The sequence below is a fragment of the Loxodonta africana genome, chromosome 11, assembly GCF_030014295.1.
Source record: "Loxodonta africana isolate mLoxAfr1 chromosome 11, mLoxAfr1.hap2, whole genome shotgun sequence".
NCBI lineage: Eukaryota > Metazoa > Chordata > Mammalia > Proboscidea > Elephantidae > Loxodonta > Loxodonta africana.
Genome location: NC_087352.1, coordinates 74,523,501 through 74,532,321, shown reverse-complemented (window position 1 = coordinate 74,532,321; position 8,821 = coordinate 74,523,501).

Here is an 8,821-nt window from a genome sequence, read left to right as displayed (position 1 = left end):
TAGAACAAATAATTGTGTCTTGGAAGAAGTACAGTCGGAATGCTGCTTAGAAGCAAGAATGGCAAGACTTCATCTCACATACTTTGGACAAGCTATCAGGCGGGACCAGTCCCTGGAGAAGGACATTATGCTAGGTAAATTAGAGGGTCAACAAGAAAGAGTAAGACCCTTGACGAGATGGATTGACACAGTGGCTGCAACAATGGGCTCAAGCATAACAAGAATTGCGAATTACACAGGGTTGCTATTTGTCGGAACCAACTAGACCGCACCCAACAACAATGTAAGAGTAAATATTACAAAAAAGTCATAAATATTTAACAAAAGGAAATTAGTTACACAAATTAGTTTAGCCATATGAGGGAATTTTATGCAACCACTAAGTATAATCTTGTAAAAAATATTTAATCACATGGAGAAATAATTTGTTCTCTATTAAGTGAAAAAAAAAAAAAACACTTTAAAATGACCTTATTTGACTGAAAAAAACAAAACTATGCAGGTAGCCCCGAGTTATGACACATTCCTGTTATGATGAACCCTGCTTATGACTTTTTTTGTTGTTGTTGATGTTATCATTCTCAGATGTTCACTGATAGATGTTCAATGTTATGATTTACTATTCAAAACAAAGCTCTATAGCAGGCTATGGAACCTAAAAAAAAAGAAAAAAGAAGAAAGAAATTTGACTTATGTCAGAAATGGCTTATGACAGAGTCATCAGAATGGAACCCTGTTATAAATTGGGGACTACCTGTACTTTAAAGAAGACTAAGCCTATATAATGGGAAATAACTATCAATGATTATTTCTGGTTTTGAAGACTTTGAGTAATTTTATTTTTTTCTATGTCTTTTCTGAATTCTCCAACATTTTTTCTCTGAATATGTATGACCTGTTAGCAGATTTTTAAAGCTATTAAAAATAATAGCAACTTTTAATTATTAGGAAAATAACTTATGGCAATCTACAAAGTCATCCTGAGTAATGTTAAAATGTTATAATAATTTCATAAAATAGTAAGGTCTATTGTTTTAAAATGTTTATTTTCTTATAGTTGAATATGCTGATTTACATTATAGAGATAAGTTAGATGAATGTTATTTATCAAAAAGGATTTTGCTGAAAATTATGCTGTCTTTTAGTATTCTGAAACAATAAGAGATGGGATAAAATAAGAAAGTATATTCATGCAGTATATTTTATCAAATTTCTGCTGCCACCCAGTGGCTGCCCAATCTGTTTTACATGTATTGTTCACCTAGCTAATTGATCAGTAAAGTTGCTCTTGAAAAGCACGTCATTGGTAGACAAAAATCAGCCTGCTCCAAAGAAGCAATGATTTTCCAGCTCTAGGAATGGCTAGTTAAATATATCAAGTCATAAGAAAAAATCCTTCAATGGAATAGCACTAAGATGTTTTGGGTCCACATGAGTGAACCTGACAACACCGTTTGTTTTTTCTACAACTTCTAGAATCTTTTTCTTGCTTTGACAGATCGCTTCATAAACTAATGCTCCATGAGTCCTGTTCAAAGGACAGTTGCCATACATCAGCAATCATTGACAAACACCTGCTGGCTGAATTGGATCCAGTCACCTTTAACCCTCAGTGAAGAGAAAAACAGAGGAGAAGGCCAAATTACACGTGGCCCTCCCCCAGCACCAGCAAGAGAGGGCAGTCAGTCACAGTTCAGCAGGGCAGGGCTGGACAAGAAAGGACCAGCAGGTCTGCTAGTAGCTGAGAAAGGTCCCCAGAGTATGATTTAAATGAAAGCAAGGAGGAAAAATATATATATATCTAAACAAGTTCCAATTCCAGTGCAAAAAAAGGTTAGAAAGCAACCTCATCTAGCAAACCAAATGAGAAATGTAAAGAAAATCAAACATGTAAATCAGTGTTTTCATGGGTTTATGAAAGCCTTGAGATACGAACGCAGAGGTACCCACCAAAATACTATTATTTGTTACATGAAGAGGGTGGGATAAAAAACCAAAAACAACACAACTTTTTTTCTTCACATACCTCTCTGGTTTTTGAATTGGTGGGAGAAAGACCTGGCAATCTGCTTTCATAAATATTAGAACCAAGAAAACCCTATAAGGCAGTTCTACTCTGTCACATGGAATCACTATGAGTAGGAATCGACTTGACAGCACCTAATAACAACAACCATATAGCAGGCATACAAAACAACAACAAATATAGTTTTTTAAAGACCTATAAAATATTTATTGTGAAATAGAAAGGGAGCTATAGGAGGCACTGGTCTAGTAGCTCCAGCTTGCATTTCTCTGGGCAGGAGGAAAGAAAAAAAAAATTCTGGAATAATCTTCAGGGTTGTAAAAAGGTCACTTTCCCCAAAGGAGAGAGGAATGTAAGAAAGGGTAGAGGTTGAGATGCCTTAACACACAGCAAGGCAATTTGGAGCCCAAACAGCAACCAGGTTCAAACAAATGTAAAATGGAGGTATCTACTGATTGAAAACGCAATTCACAAAGTTGAAGCCGATACCAAATCAAGTTTTTGAAAGGGCAATGTCAAAAAGTAATTTAGGAGCTAAAGGAAAATAAATAAAAAGAAACGCTGGTATGGTGTAATAGCAAATTTCAAATCCTGACTGAGCCACAGTGACCTACAATGGTTGCTATATGAAGCAGAGCAGATTGGGAAACCATTTAGTTAATTGTGTAAATCATACTCATGACGGTGCCTACCAGTAATTAATTCTAAAGGAAGGAGGTGGGCTCTGGAGGACTTGGAGAGTGGGACAAGGAAAGGCCAGTTATAAAGCCTTGGGTCTCAGGGGTTTTCATTTCTGCATGAGTCTTTTTGGGGGGGCCAGTCTGTCACTTTAAAAAAAAAAAAAAAGAGGAATAGGCATGATGTTCATTTGATTCTATCATCATCGCCTCCACTCTTTATACCTCCCCTAGGGCTCTTGGCTTTGGGACACCCTTTTGGTTTGGCTTGTTACTGTCAGGTTTTGACTTTGAAAAGCTGTGACCTCAAAGGCAAATGACAACCTGGTTTTTGTTTTTGTAATGATTTTTCTCTTCTTGGAGAATTAGATCCTTACAAACGTAAAAGAGGTAAACTTTTGTCTGCTGTCTATTGACCAATTTACAAAATGTGTGATTTATATTGTGTTATATTAAGCATGGAAACCCTGGTGGTGTAGTGGTTAAGTGCTACGGCTGCTAACCAAAAGGTCGGCAATTCGAATCCGCCAGGCGCTCTTTGGAAGCTCTACGGGCCAGTTCTACTCTGTCCTATAGGGTCGCTAGGAGTCGGAATCGACTCGAGGGCAGTAGATTTTTTTGGTTTTCTGGTTTATATTAAGCATATGTAAAATAACTTGGTCTCTGAGCTGTTTAAAATGAATTAATAAAAATTTGTCTTTATAGTTTCAGAATAGTAACAGTTGATATAAATTTATATTACTGAGGAAACTATCAATGATGAGTAAACAATACATCACAATACATTAAAACTAATTAAAGTGTTTATTCATCTGTTTTTATAAGATTGAGTAGTTGCTGACAACCTGCATACAATAGACTTCCCCACCCGGCTTTCCCTCTTCCCCTCATCCTGCTTTATTTTTCTCTGTACAGTTATCATTGTTAAAGATAAACCTTGAAGAATGGCTTGGGGTAACAATAGAAGCTCGGTGATTAGTTAGATAACAAATATATGGTGTTTTTATATGTTTCTGATCTTAAAGTCAGCTCCAATATGAGAAAGGAAGAAGGAAGGACTATTTTCAAACACAAATTATCTTCAAATACTACTGAAATCCATTTGAGATTTAACAGACACGATTGCTTAATATGGAGCCCTGATGGCGTAGTGGTTAAGAGCTCGACTGCTAACCAAAAGGTTGGCAGTTCAAATCCACCAGCTGCTCCTTGGAAACCCTAAGGGGCAATTCTACTCTGTCCTATAGGGTGGCTATGAATCAGAATCAACTCAAAGTGTAATACTTAATACACTTTGAGGACTAAGGTGCTCCTAACCCAAGCCATGATATTTTCAATCGCCTCGTATGCATGCAAAAGCTAGACAACGAATAAAGAAGATTGAAGAAGAATTGATGTGTTTTAATTAGGGTGTTGGTGAAGAATGTTGAATATACCATGGATTTCCAGAAGAATGAACAAATCTGTCTTAGAAGAAGTACAACCAGGGTGCTCCTTGGAAGTGAGGAGGTGAGACTTCGGCTCACATACTTTGGATATGTTATCAGGAGGGACCAGTCCCTAGAGAAGGACATCACGCTTGGTACAGTAGAGGGTCATCGAAAAACAGGAAGACCCTCAATGAGATGGATCGATGCAGTGGCTGCAACAATGAGTGCAAGCATAACAACCATTATGAGGATGGTGCAGGACCAGGAAGTGTTTCGTTCTGTCACACACAGGGTTGCTATGTGTTGGAACTGACTGGACAGCACCTAACAACAGGAACAACAACATTATTTAATATAGATAGATATAGATATTCTCAGCGATATTCTTATTTAACTTTGTAAGCAAATAAATTTTGGCGTTGTCTCCTTAAACCCCTAAATCTCGTTTTCATTTTTAGTTCCTATCCAGTGATTTTATACCTGTAATCAGTTGTATCAGTCTACAGCAATGGTCCTTAAGTATTAGCGTGCGAAGAATCAACTTGGATGCTTGTTGAAAGTGGAGATCCTGGGTCTCTGACTTCAGAAGCAGTATATCAGAAATAGGACTCAAGAATCTACATTTATGTTAGGCAACTTAGTTGTTACTGATATGTGTACCAATCATTGTTTGGTAGATTCTGACTCATAATGACCCCATGTGTGCAGAGTAGAATTGCACCCCATTGTTGCCTCTGGGTAGGTTTGAACCACCAACCTTTCAGTTAATTGAGTGCTTAACCATCTGTGCTATCCAGGGACTGTAGCCTATAGATTTAGAGAATGCAATGGTCATCTACCATTGCTATGTCCTGGCATTTAGTGTAAGTCTAGTAACATTTTAAGAATTTAATAATTCCTGAAGAAGAGGGGGCAGCAAAACTATATGAACACCTCTGGTAGGAGACCTTGCATTAAGGGGAAGAACTTGCTGGGTTTGCAGGAAGACATATGGGCTGGAACTTTGTAAACACATGGTGATGAACACAGTTCACAGTTTTGCACATGGGGAAATGCTATTTCTCCTTTTTAACTTCTTTTTATTTTAGTGTCAGCTCCACGGTTTCTGTCTCCTCCATTTTAGTTTTTAATTTATTTGACTGTTCTCCACATAGGCTATTTGAATAGGGTAAAAAAAAAAAAGTTTTGACAAATTAAAATCCACTCTATGAATTTTTCTGTTTTAATAATTATTTTCTTTTAGCTTTTTTGCTGAAGAGCATTTCAATTGAAAAAGAAAATGTGTACTTCTGGTTAAAATAAAGTGTCTTAGCTTTTTTTTCCAACTTTTAATCAGCCCTTACGCTGAATCAACTCGACTTATGTAATCAATTACTTCTTGTTGTAGACACTGGAAGTATGTGTTTCTTAAAAGGAAAGTTGCATTATTGAATAAGTTTGTTGTTGTTATATGCTGTCAAGTCGGTTCTGACTCACAGCGACCCTATGTACAACAGAACAAAACACTGCCCAGTCCTGTGCCATCTGCACAATCATTGCTATGTTTGAGCCCATTGTTGCAGTCACTGTGTCAATCTATCTCTACTATCTCTACTTAACCAGACATGGTGTCCTTCTCCAGGTATACATTATTCTAGATATTTTGTATGGTATTTGTTTATATACATGTAGAATCATATGTTACAAATTTAATATGAAATTAAATTTATGGTACTTCATCCACAGTGTTAATATTGTTGTATTTTTAATATCCTTCAGTTAACTTTTGAATATACAAATGGAACACACAGCTAATTGCTGAGCGGGATTTTGGCTAATTGTGTAAGACTTGCCTTCATGAATTCTTTTACTAATATACAAGTGAACAATGTGAAGTTTTGTTTTCTCTGCTTTTCCTACTCACGGTTTGGAAATAAGTACTGAATAAGTCAGAATTTGAAAAGAAGATACTTCGGATGTTGCATAGTTAGCTGTTGCAAGGTTGAAAATTGTTGTAAAATGAAATATTTATATTTTTCTCATCCTCTAGATTATGAAATACAGACAAACCATAACAAATAAGACTACACATGAGGCCTTTAAGCTTTTGATCCACATCGACTGTGAAGACGCTGGACAAAACTTATAAAAGACATAGCAATAGAGATTATTTTGACGTGAATAATTGAGTTCACTTTGTCTTGTTTCTTCCCTAAGTGTGAATCTCTGAACCATGACAGAAATGGACTTGATTCACTGTATACTTTGCAGATTCGGTGTCCACGCCATAGCTGCTGCATCATCCTCCTGAAATACGTTGCTTGGTTTTCTCGAGCTCTCTGAAATTTACTGTTTCACATATTCAACTAGTATGCCGTAAGCATAACGTAGCTTGTGTGAAAGAAGAGAGTGTGTTTTATTTTCGGTAAACTTCCCACCACACTTTTGACAGGTTAAGTGAAAACGACTTGGACTTCAGAGTCTGAGATCCAGGGTTTGGGTCATAGCTCTGCCAACAGTAGCTGTGTGATTTTTAATTCTCTGATTCTTAATTTCCTTGGCGAGGTTAACAGGAGACCTAATATACATATACTATGACACAGTGGCTGCAACAATGGGCTCAAGCATAACAACAATTGTGAGAATGGCACAGGACTGGGCAGCTTTTTGTTCTGTTGTACATAGGGTAGCTGTGAGTCAAAACCGACTCGACAGCACCTAAAAACAACAGTTACATGTGCAAAGAAAGTGTATCATCTTTATGTTCTAGCTGGGGATAGAATGAGAGGAATTCAGAAATTAAATTTAGTCAAATCTGGTAAATTTAGTCTGATTCAATAATCTAAAGTTTTTTTTTTTTTTTTAAGCTAACACCCTCCTTTATATAATAGGTCTTTTTTTTTTTTTTTAATATACAACAGTTGTAGATTTACAGAGTAATGGAGAAATGGCAATACAAAGTCAATAGGGTGTTGTTCTGTTTCTGGTTTATTTTGTTGTTATCTTAGCAGGTATATGAATTGAATTCCTTCAATCAGGAGAGAAAGGTGTTGAAGATACCAGGGAGTGATAAAATATTGAAAGGACAAGGAACTGGAGAAAATGGTATAGAAGTAGATTGAGAATACTGGACTTTGAAGTGACTCAACCTAAAGGAAAGAAGTTTGAAAAAGGAAAGAAGTTAAGATGACCACAAATGTAGACAGATTGCTAGGCTGGAGAGGAATCAGTCAATTCACTCTTGGTGGGAGAAACATGGTTTGGTGAGAGGAAGAAGGCTGGACATTGAATGCATGTGTAAATTTTGTATAAATCTTACTAGGTGAAGATTCTCTATTAAAATATTTAATTAGAAATGCTGCTGAACCAAGGCAGGACCCAAACCTCTGAAGCTTTGTGTCCTCAAAGATACTCAGAATTAAATCCTTTTATCTGGATTGTCAGGCAGAAATATAAAAACAAGTCACAATATTGACTTTCCTTCTGACTAACCTGCTAATGCTATTTTAGAAGGAGTGAGAAAAATCACATTAAGCTGGGGAGTTCTTTGTCCACCTCTTTGCCCTTTTTTTTTTTGCCCATTGCTCCCTGGGTTGTATTTTATCACCTGTTTACCTGCATGTCTCTTCCACTAAGGGGCAGAGTGGTATTGTGGAAAAATCCTAGGCTTTGGAGCTATAGAGATGTGGGCTGCATCTTACCCTTTTCATTTAGTAGCTGAATGTCCTTGGGCAAATTACTTGATGTCTCTGAGCTTCAGTATCCTCGTTTATAAACCATGGTTTACAATCTTGCCTCATAGATTTGGTGTATGACACAAATAAGATAACTCCAAATATTGGCCAGTGCTTGGAACTCAGTAGGGCTCTGTCAGTGTCAGTTCTTTTTGTAAACTAAGAACTCCTAAATGGTGAGAAGTGTCTTAGTCTCTGGTTACCTACTTCTTAGCACAGTTCTGGACATACACACACATACATTTAGTAAATGTTAGTGGATTGGTTGAATGAACAAATCCATGAATTAAGGAAATTCTGTAGCAGTGACTATAATTGAAAAGAAAATCTTTAACAATATGTAACTGATTTGTTTAGAAAACTCTTTAGTCAGAGGTATTTCAGGATCCTAACCTCCCTGCTTATACTTAGCACAGTACTATGGTATATATGGTAACATTGTGCTAAACATACCTTTGATACCTAATAAAAAATAACTTAGTCCATTTTGTTTCTTTTATACTTTTAGCATATTCTCTGGTAGAGTAGCCAATGGACAGTGTAATATGAAGAATAAAAGCAAAAAGATGAAGTGTGTAAGTATATCCTTGAATAACTCAGAGTGAACTCTATGCCTGTCTCTTTTCCTTGTAATTTTTCTCATTATGAGCTTTCCTCCCTAGGCTACTGATTAAACCTAAAAACTTACATCTATAAATATGATATAAAGTTCTCTGCTTCATTTTAAAAGTTCCCCCAAGTTGCATTTCTATACGCCAGCAATGAGAGATACCACATGGCTCAGCAATTCCACTCCTAGGTATATACCCGAAGACTTGAGAGCAGAGACTCAGAGACTTGTATACCAATGTTCATTGCAGGACTACTTACAATAGCCAGAAGACGGAAGCAACCTAAGTGCCCATCAACAGACGAATTGATAAACAAAATGTGATACATACATACAATGGAATACTGCTCAACTGGTAGGAGAAA